The sequence below is a fragment of the Pseudophryne corroboree genome, chromosome 7 (assembly GCF_028390025.1).
Source record: "Pseudophryne corroboree isolate aPseCor3 chromosome 7, aPseCor3.hap2, whole genome shotgun sequence".
NCBI lineage: Eukaryota > Metazoa > Chordata > Amphibia > Anura > Myobatrachidae > Pseudophryne > Pseudophryne corroboree.
The window spans coordinates 344,915,161-344,926,757 of NC_086450.1; positions in this window are offsets into that span (position 1 = coordinate 344,915,161).

An 11,597-nucleotide genomic window follows, 5' to 3' on the forward strand; every position below is an offset into this window, starting at 1 on the left:
TACAAGGCAGCATCTCTGATATGCTCAATGGTCATTAGAATAGTATCCCTATCTAAGGTGTCAATCTCCGTAGATAAGGAGTCTGCCCATGCCACGACAGCACTACAAACCCAGGCCGACGCCATGGCCGGTCTAACGATAGTTCCTGAATGTGTGTAAATGTGCTTCATGGTAATTTCCTGCTTGCGATCAGCAGGATCCTTGAGGGAAGCAGTATCCAGAGAAGGTAGTGCCACCTTCTTGGATAAGCGTGTCAGTGCCTTGTCTACTTTAGGCGAAGATTCCCATCGTATCCTATCCTTCTGTGGAAAAGGATACGCCATAAGAATCCTTTTGGGAACATGTAGTCTCCTATCTGGAGACTCCCAAGCCTTTTCGCACAATTCGCTTAGCTCAAATGAGGACGGAAACGTGACCTCAGGCTTTTTCCCTTTATACATGTGAACCCTCGTGTCAGGGACAGGGGGTTCCTCAGTGATATGCAATACCTCTTTTATGGCAATAATCATGTATCGAATACCCTTTGTAATTTTGCATCCTCATAGTCGACACTAGAGTCAGTATCTGTGTCGGTATCTGTGTCAGCGACCTGGGATATGGGGCGCTTTTGAGACCCTGAAGGTCCTGGCGCCACAGGGACAGACACGGTCTGGCTACCTGACTGATCCCTAGCTTCAGCCTTGTCTAACCTTTTATGCAGGAGATTCACATTTGCATTTAAGACATTCAGCATATCCATCCAGTCCGGTGTCGGCGTTGCCGACGGCGACCTGACATTCAAACACTCCCCCTCCACATTAAGCGAGCCTTCCTCGTCAAACATGTCGACACACACGTACCGACACACTTCACACACACAGGGAAACTCCTTTCTGAAGACTGTATCCCCTTTAAGGCCCTTTGGAGAGACAGAGAGAGTATGCCAGCACACACCCCAGCACAATGACCCTGGAGACCAACACAAAATGTTTTTCCCCAGCAGCGCTGTATAATATCTTATCCGCCAATTATGTGCCCCCCCCCCCCCTCTCTTTTAAACATCCCTTCACCGTGTGTAAGCAGGGGAGAGTCCGGGGAGCTTCCTCTCAGCGTTCTGTGGAGAGAAAAATGGCGCTGGTGTGGAGATGTGTCCTGTTCCCCAGGACACATCCCAGCTACAGCACGCAGGGGATCTGTGTCCCCTGCGGGAGGGCGTCTCTGACAGCGCTGGGACAGCTTGTCTGTCCCTAGCGCCTGTCTGTGTGCAGGAGCGGCGGGTGTCCGGTGCAGGGATTACCCTTTTCCCTGCACCGGACCGGAGGCTGCGGAGGAGTTCAAATGTTGGCGCCCTCCGGGAGCCAATCGAGGCTCCCGGAGCGGCGGCCAATCAGAGACGGGCGCGGCGAGCTAATCGGCGCTCGCCGCGTCATAGGCCCCGCCCCCGGCGTCTGACGTCAGACGCCGGGCGGGAGCCGAAGAGGCCGGGCGCGTGGAAAAGAGCGCAGAAGAGCCGGACGGGGAGCCGAGGCGGCGTGGACGAGGAAGAAGACGGCGGCCGTGGGGAGAAGAGCTTCGGTGGCCGCTGAAGAGGCCTGAAGACGTCGGCCTGCAGGAGGAAGATATCCAGCGGCGGCTGGACTCAGAAGGACGGCGGAGGCGGCTCCGCTGGCCAGGACGGGCCAGCAGCAGAAGAGGGCACCGGAGACACCCGGATCAGGTGAGGCCTCAGTGAGGCTACTCTCACCCCCTTCCCTTTTCCTCCCTAGACCATCAGGGACGGGCAATAGGCCCGGGGGCACAGTTCAGGCACTAGGCCTGTGGCGCAGCTAGGAATTTGGGGGTCACCGTTAGATTTGGTGGTTTGGGCATTAGGCCCAAGCCACCTAAAACTGCGCAGTAGGCGGGCACTAGGCCCAGGGGCACATCAGGCAATAGGCCTGTGGGGCATTAGAGGGCATTAGGCCCTAGTGTATTTTGGCCAATTAGGGTAACATAAGGTGACCCTGGGCACCAGGCCCAGGTCACCCAACGAGGGACGAGTTAGGCGGGCACTAGGCCCGTGGGTAAGGTCGGGCCTCGGGTCCGTGCACAAATAGGGGGCGCTAGGCCCAATAAATAAGCGGTTCCCCCAAAGTGAATAGAGGTCGCACTGGGCACTAGGCCCAATTCACCCCAAGGTGTTTAGGCAGGCAGGCCCGCTCGGCCTGAGCCCCTGGAAAGAGAGTACGGGAGGTGGGTGAGCTGTGCGGCCCCCACTACCGGGTGTTCTGAGTCGGGTACCAAAAGGGACAGCACCGTGGTAGTTGCTTGCACTGTGTATCGTGATGTATGTTGTTACCGTGCGGGGCAAAGTGTGAGCTTGTTAAGTGTGTTTAGTTTTGTTGCACCACACCCACAGAGCTAGTTTGAGGGCTCTGCCGTTGTATTTAGTATAGGGGGTGACACTAGGTGGTGACACTAGGTATAGGGGGTGACATATAGGGGTGACACTAGGTTAGAGTTAGGCCCTGCACGGCTGTTTGCTTGTTTGTTTGCCTCCTTACAGGGACCTGTAAGAGAAGAAGACGTTCGCAGTGCGGAACTGACGGTGAGTAGCATCTGTGTGTGTTTGTCCCTTGTCTGTCCCCGAGCGCCGGAATAGGGATTGCTCACGGACATGAGAATCCCCTTCATCACACTACGCACGAGAGTGCGAGTGTGTGAAATCTGGGTGGCTGAGGCTTTGTGCCAGTGATGACCTTTCACCCAACCGGTGAAGGTCGCCGTCACCCCTGGGGTATCCCCTTTTCCGGTGGAAGAAGGGTTGATACCCCCCTTAAGGTAGACTATTTTCTCCTCAGCTCGGTCGTCGGTCAGCTCCGAGAGGGAATCGCCGTGTCCGGATCCGACTGAAGATTGCCAGGTCCGTTGAAGGTTCCGGTACCTGAAGGTGAGAGAGAGCGGCGCCTGGTGAGTACCGAAACTACACCTGCACGGCAGCAGGCACCACCACATGCACCTCTTACACTGGTTCGTGCTGAGGGAGAAACCCCGCCCCCTCGGCGGCGGGCTTCGGTCCACTCAAATTTGTGTAAAAATGGCGGGGACTCTTTTATATACATGTATAGTACCCAGCTGTACATGTATATATATTTTTGCCATGTTTTGAGGTGTTATTATAGCTGCCCAGGGCGCCCCCCCTGCGCCCTGCACCCATACAGTGACCGGAGTGTGTGAGATGTGTGGAGCAATGATGCACAGCTGCGGTGCTGTGCGTTACCTCAGTGAAGCCGCTGAAGGCTTCTGCCGCCTGAGACGTCTTCTTGCTTCTGTTCTTCTGGCTCTGTGAGGAGAACGGCGGCGTGGCTCCGGGGGTGGACGCCCAGGACGAACCTGTGTTCACCCCCTCTGGAGCTAATGGTGTCCAGTAGCCGAGGAAGCAGATCCTATCATTTAAGTAGGTCTGCTCCTCTCTCCCCAGTCCCTCGATGCAGGGAGCCTGTTGCCAGCAGTGCTCCCTGTAAAAATAGAAAAATCCAAACAAAAATGCTTTCTAATGCAAAGAACTCAGGAGAGCTCCCTGCAGTGCGCCCATCTTCCTCTGGGCACAGTGTAAAACTGAGGTCTGGAGGAGGGACATAGAGGGAGGAGCCAGTGCACACCCAGAATCCAAAGCTTTCTTAAAGTGCCCTATCTCCTGCGGAGCCCGTCTATTCCCCATGGTCCTTACGGAGTCCCCAGCATCCTCTAGGACGTTAGAGAAATAACTGGTAGTGCAACTGTGAACCGAGCTGGGTACCGGATATAACTGGTAGCGCAACTGTGAAAAGTGCTGGGTATCGGATATAACTGGTAGCACAACTGTGAACCGAGCTGGATACTGGCTATAACTGGTAGCGCAACTGTGAACTGCCTGGGTACCGGTATGACTGGTAGCACACTGTGAACCAGGCTGGATACCAGATATAACTGGTAGCGCAACTGTGAACCGGGCTGGGTACCGGTATAACTGGTAGTGCACTGTGAACCAGGCTGGGTAGCAAAAGAGCAGAGGTTTACAGGAACTAAGGTAATAGTGTTACCTTTTAGGGAGCTCAGCTACTAACCTCACACTGAGCTGTGTGACTCAAGGAACTGGCAGCTTCTGAAACTTAAGTCTCTCTACTTATACCTCTTGGCGATTGGTGGATAGAGTCAGGTAATTCAGGGAGTCTCAGGCTGGCACAGGATTGGATAGCTCATGGTCAGGTGATCAGACCCTGTCATGTCAGTACTTTAGGTTAGGCTCTTATGTGGAGTGAGACCTAGCACGCCAGAAAAATACTGAAGCCTAAACTCCTAAAAATGAACAGAGGATGCTGGCTTTTAGGCCTAAACACAAGGGAGCTGAACACAGTGGAGAATTAAATGCTGCACACAGCTGATTACTGATTACTCAGAGAAATGCCTACTTTGGTGGCTAATCAAGAGTGAGCAACACAGATTTGCAGTCTTTATACTGAGCTAAAGCAAATGCAGGTTATAGGATATGCTGCGGTAAGCCACAGAATATGATAAATACAGGCAGGATCATGACAAGAGTCACACAAGCGTGGTCTTCTGCCAACAACAGCTGCCAATTGTTCCTTTAGAGTATGCCACACTCACCAGTACTTATGATACTGTCTGGACTTACACTTTCAACAGTAGGTGCTTATATAATCATCATGTGATCACTAGGTAGCAGAAGGAGCGGATGGAGGTGGAACTAGATGCTGGGATGGAATGGGGGTTGAGTCCGTAGGTTTCTGATACTAAGCCATAGGTGGTGTAAATGGCAAGAGCAGAGTATAATAAATACACTGTAGTACTTGATCCAACTGATGGAGGCTGGAGATTATGCAGGGATGACTGGGGTTACCAATTCTGGTTACGGTACAAGGATGAGGCACAGGCAGAAATGAGCAGGAATAGTCTGGAGCTGTCACCCAAGCCAGGACTAGTGTTTCAGGAGACAGAGCTGAGCCAGGAAGCATACACCACCGCAACAAGTTGCAGAATAATACTATCACCCGCACTGTGAAGCAGAGCTGAGTACCTTTTAACAGAAGCAGGAACCAATCAATGTGCCCCTGAAAGGAACAGCTCTAATGAAAAACCTAATGCAGCCACAAGTCTGCACATATGCTCAGGAGACATCCAAGTGGCTTAGTAACAGCCAGTACCAGAAATTACTGTGAGGATTCCAGGAAGGAACTCCTCCCACAGTGGACCTTTGTTTCTGGTCACAATATATATGTCACAACTGAGGGCCTGAGCTGACGGGAGGCAGCCTCAGTTGTAGGGGCTGAGATGTACCGGAACCTGGGAGGTTGTATCAGACCCCTGGACATGTAAGTAACATGAATAATAACTGCCCGAAGGCGTGACCACGACAACTTGGATAAAAGTCAATGATGTTTATTATGACAACTCCGCAACACAGCAGCAGTAAAAGAAAACGTAAAAGTCAGCAAATAATAAATACAGTTCCTGGGTACTACAGGATGGCAGGAGCCACAGGGCACTGGTAGTGTGAGATAGTTCTTATGATCTTCTAGATGGAAAGTCCTTACCAGGCCCGACTGTAGCAATGGAGATAACCCAGGATTGTGCCAGCTGGTGTTCCAGGAAAAGCTGGGTTGCTGAAGGTAAAACAGCTGCTGTGGATACTGGCTGGAACCAGACTGTTGTTAGCACGGAGTGGATACTGGCTGGAACCAGTTAAATAATAAATGAACTTGGGAGCGATGAAACATGAACTGAAATGTAGAACTTGAGAGCGGAGAAACAATAATACCGGTGGAGAGTGGTAAAGTGTAGAAAGGACACCGGCCCTTTAAGGGAAGCTGTACTCTGCTGGAAGCTGAGCTGGAAGCAGGTAATGTTGTAGCTGGAAACAGATGAATCCACAATGGATTGGAGAGTCAGGCTACACCGCAGGTGGAATGCTGGTGCGGGTCTCTATGGTGGAAGTCTTGAGACAGGAGCTGGAACCTGGAAGACAATCACAGGAGAGAGACAAACAGGAACTAGGTTTGACAACCAAAGCACTGACGCCTTCCTTGCTCAGGCACAGTGTATTTATACCTGCAGCAAGGAAGGGATTGGCTAGGCAATTATGCAGATTAACAATACTGACAACAGATTGGAGGAAATGATCAGCTGACAGAATCCAAGATGGCTGCGCCCATGCAGACACTTGGAGGGAAGTTTGGTTTGTAATCCATGTGGTAATGAAAACAGTAATGGCGGCGCCGGCCACTGGAGACAGGAGACGCCAGGCTGACAAGTGCACATCCAACCACGCGGACACAGCGGAGGCCGCGGCTGACGTAATCGCCACTCTGACACTCTGCATGCAGAAGCTCAGGGATGGCGGCGGAGGCTGCGGGAGACGCCATGCCAGATGTAATAAGGCGTTACTGTGACAGCATCTCAGAGAGACAGGAGAGGATGCAGGAATGTGAACATTAGGATAACAGATGGGATCCGGTCCTGGAGCGCTGAGCCAGCCTTAGGAGGCATCTGATGGGTAAGAAATGGCGTCCAGATACCCGGATCGTGACAGCACCCCCCCTTTAGGAGTGGCCCCAGGACACTTCTTTGGCTTTTGAGGAAACTTGGAATGGAATCTCCGGACCAAGGCAGGAGCATGGACATCAGAAGCATTGGTCCATGAACGTTCCTCAGGACCATAACCCTTCCAGTCAATAAGATATTGTAGTTGACCGTAACGGTGACGTGAGTCCAGGATCTTGGCCACTTCATACTCAACGCCTCGTTGAGTTTGGACTTTCGGAGTTGGAGGAAGTGAGGAATGAAACCGATTCAAGATCAGCGGTTTCAACAGGGAAACATGGAATGTCCTGGGTATTTTTAAGAAGGGAGGCAACTGGAGTCTGTAAGCAACAGGATTGATGACTTGTTCAATCTTGAAAGGACCGATATAGCGAGGTGCAAACTTCATACTGGGAACTCTTAACCTCAAATTCTTCATGGATAACCATACCCGATCACCCACCTTGAGAGCAGGAACTGCTCGACGCTTCTTATCCGCAAACTTCTTGTACCTGAACGATGCCTTGAGCAGAGCTGATCGTACGCTCTTCCAGATATTGGCAAACTGATGCAAGGTGATATCCACTGCGGGAACAGAAGTTGCTGGAAGCGGTTGGAACTCAGGAACTTTAGGGTGGAATCCAAAGTTAGTGAAGAATGGTGTTGAAGCAGATGAAGAATGATACTGGTTGTTATGACAGAACTCGGCCCAGGGAAGTAATTGAACCCAGTCATCTTGAGAGGAGGACACATAGATGCGGAGGAAGGCCTCCAAGTCCTGATTCACCCTCTCGGTTTGACCATTGGTCTGAGGATGGTAAGCCGTGGAAAACTTTAGCTTGACTTGGAGGACTTGACATAAACTTCGCTAGAATTTGGCTGTGAATTGAACTCCTCGATCTGAGATAATTTCTTCAGGAAGACCGTGGAGTCGGAAGATCTCTTGTATGAATACTTGAGCCAACTTGGAAGCTGACGGAAGACCGGTGAGAGGAATGAAGTGTGCCATCTTGGTGAACCGGTCAACTACCACCCAGATGGTATTGAACTTGTTGCACATGGGTAAGTCTGTAATGAAATCCATCGACAAGTGGGTCCATGGTCGACGGGGAACGGATAGTGGAACCAGTTGCCCCGCAGGCGACTGGCGGGATACTTTATGTTGGGCACACTTTGGGCAAGATGCAATAAACTCCAAGACGTCCTTTTTCAGAGTTGGCCACCAATAGGACCTAGAGATAAACTCCAGGGTTTTTTGGATACCTGTATGTCCGGCAAAACGGGAAGCATGGGCCCAATGCATGAGCTTCTTCCTTAGCATCGGCTTCACAAAACTTTTCCCTGATGGGGGCGTAGAGTCCTTCCCTACCGTGGAGAATGCCAACGGATTTATAATAGGATGCTTGTCTGAAGACTCTGACTCATTTTCTTGCTCCCATGAGCGGGAAAGGGCATCGGCCTTGCGATTCTGAGAGCCCGGACAGAACTGGAGTTTAAAGTCGAACCTGGAAAAGAAAAGTGCCCATCTGGCCTGACGAGGGTTGAGACATTGTGCGCCCTTCAGGTATAAAAGGTTCTTGTGGTCTGTAAGTATGGTGATTAAATGAGAAGCTCCCTCCAACAGATACCTCCACTCTTCTAGAGCGAGCTTGATGGCTAGCAACTCCTGGTCGCCAATGGCATAGTTGCGCTCAGCTGGGGAGAACTTCCGGGAGAAGAAACTGCAAGGAAGTAAATGGCCATCTTTAGCCCTCTGAGATAACACCGCTCCTACTCCAACGGAGGAGGCATCCACCTCTAGGATGAAAGGAGAGTCGATGTCAGGCTGTTTCAGGACAGGCGCAGAGATGAACCTCTGTTTTAAAAGATGAAAAGCTTGCATGGCTTCTTCAGACCACTTGGACGGGTTAGCACCCTTCTTGGTGAAAGCAGTAATAGGCGCCACAATGGTGGAAAAGTCTCGTATAAACTTTCGGTAATAATTGGCGAACCCTAAGAACCTCTGGACCCCTTTGAGGGTTAAGGGTACCGGCCAATTCTGAATTGCTTGTAGTTTCTCAGGATCCATCTCTAGTCCGGAACCGGACACAATGTACCCTAGAAACGGAATGGACTTGACTTCAAAGACGCATTTTTCTAATTTGCAATAGAGATGATTGACACGGAGACGGGACAGAACCTCTTTAACCCAAAAACGATGTTCCTCTAAATCGTTGGCAAAAATGAGGATATCGTCTAGATAGACCACGACATGACGGTATAGAATGTCTCTGAAAATCTCATTGACAAAATGCTGGAAGACAGCTGGAGCATTGCTCAATCCGAAGGGCATGACGAGGTACTCATAATGTCCGTCACGGGTGTTAAAGGCGGTCTTCCACTCGTCACCCTCACGGATCCGGATGAGATTGTATGCACCTCGCAAGTCCAGCTTTGTAAAGATGGTAGCTCCGCTAACTCTGTCAAAGAGCTCAGTAATCAGGGGTAAAGGATAACGGTTCTTGATGGTAATGTCGTTCAAACCTCTGTAGTCGATGCACGGCCGCAGACCACCATCTTTCTTTTTTACAAAAAGAAGCCTGCGCCGGCTGGGGAAGAAGAAGGTCGAATGAACCCCTTTGCTAGGTTCTCTTTAATGTATTCCTCCATAGAATGCGTCTCAGGCAGAGACAACGGATAAGTTCGGCCTCGAGGTGGAACCTTCCCTGGAACGAGATCAATCGGGCAGTCCCATTCTCTATGAGGAGGAAGGATATCAGCAGAAGCTTTACTGAACACATCCGTGAAATCTTGATATGGAGGAGGTGGAACATCAGACGACCTGGGGGAGGAAGAACAGACAGGCAATACTTTAAACAAACATGTCTCTGCACAGGAGGAACCCCATGCCAGGATTTGCGTAGTCGTCCAATCAATTGTAGGATTGTGAAGACGGAGCCATGGAAGGCCCAGGACCACAGGATGTGTGGCTCTTGGAATCACTAAAAGTGAAATAAGTTCGGAATGAAGAACTCCCACTCTCAGACGAACTGGTAGAGTCCTTAGAGCAATAACAGTATCAAAAATTTTACTGCCATCCACGGCAGTTAAGGAAAAGGAGGAAGGAAGTCTCTCGGTGGGTAGGGACCACCGTTTAACATAGGCTTCAGTAATAAAGTTCCCAGCTGCTCCGGAATCAAGGAGAGCAATGACGTTCCGATAACGTTGAGCAACTTGAAGCGAGACTGGGAGATTACAATCATGAGGAGATGGAGAGGAGATCATTACTCCTAGCCGGCCCTCTCCTGGGCGAGCTAGGGTTTGGAGTTTTCCCGGACGTTTGGGACAGGCATTGATGGTGTGAGACGGAGCTGCACAGTAAAGACAAAGAGACTCAGAGAGACGTCTTCGGCGCTCAGCAGGAGTTAAACGGGAACGGCCAATTTGCATGGGCTCATCTTTAGATGGTGACAGTTGACGAGGAGGAGGAGCAGAAGATTTTGGAGCAGATGATCTTCCACGCTCAGTTGCTCTCTCTCTGAAACGTAAATCAACTTTCGTGCAGAGTGAGATTAGCTCATCTAACTTAGAAGGTAAGTCTCTGGTAGCTAACTCATCTTTAATAAGCTCAGATAAGCCATGCCAGAATGCAGCATACAGGGCCTCGTCGTTCCATGCCAGTTCGGATGCCAGGATCTGGAACTGTATCAGATATTGTCCTACAGTACGTGACCCCTGGCGTAAACGGAGAATCTCGGATGAAGCTGAGGTTACCCGGCCTGGCTCGTCGAAGATGCGCCTGAATGTTGACACGAATGCAGTGTAAGAAGATAGCAGGGTGTCGGACCTCTCCCATAACGGTGATGCCCAGTCAAGGGCGGAGCCACTGAGAAGAGAGATGATGTAGGCAATTTTTGTACGGTCACTGGGAAAATTGCCAGGTTGTAGCTCAAACTGAATCTCACACTGGTTGAGAAATCCCCTGCAGAATCTTGGAGATCCGTCAAATTTTGCTGGCGTTGGAAGATGAAGACGTGGAGCAGAAATGGGTAAGGTGGGTGGGGTTATAGCTGGAGTCACTGTGGTTGACGCACCAGATGCGCCTGATCCACGGAGAGTTGTCTGAATCCCATCCAGCCGAGTAGAGAGATCCTGGAGACAGCGGATGATGTGGCCCTGTGCAGCCTCCTGATGTTCTAGTCGGGCTGCCAGTTCTTGCATCGGCCTGGCCGCTTGATCCTGGTCTCCGGCTGGATTCATTAGGTCAGTGCTTACTGTCACAACTGAGGGCCTGAGCTGACGGGAGGCAGCCTCAGTTGTAGGGGCTGAGATGTACCGGAACCTGGGAGGTTGTATCAGACCCCTGGACATGTAAGTAACATGAATAATAACTGCCCGAAGGCGTGACCACGACAACTTGGATAAAAGTCAATGATGTTTATTATGACAACTCCGCAACACAGCAGCAGTAAAAGAAAACGTAAAAGTCAGCAAATAATAAATACAGTTCCTGGGTACTACAGGATGGCAGGAGCCACAGGGCACTGGTAGTGTGAGATAGTTCTTATGATCTTCTAGATGGAAAGTCCTTACCAGGCCCGACTGTAGCAATGGAGATAACCCAGGATTGTGCCAGCTGGTGTTCCAGGAAAAGCTGGGTTGCTGAAGGTAAAACAGCTGCTGTGGATACTGGCTGGAACCAGACTGTTGTTAGCACGGAGTGGATACTGGCTGGAACCAGTTAAATAATAAATGAACTTGGGAGCGATGAAACATGAACTGAAATGTAGAACTTGAGAGCGGAGAAACAATAATACCGGTGGAGAGTGGTAAAGTGTAGAAAGGACACCGGCCCTTTAAGGGAAGCTGTACTCTGCTGGAAGCTGAGCAGGAAGCAGGTAATGTTGTAGCTGGAAACAGATGAATCCACAATGGATTGGAGAGTCAGGCTACACCGCAGGTGGAATGCTGGTGCGGGTCTCTATGGTGGAAGTCTTGAGACAGGAGCTGGAACCTGGAAGACAATCACAGGAGAGAGACAAACAGGAACTAGGTTTGACAACCAAAGCACTGACGCCTTC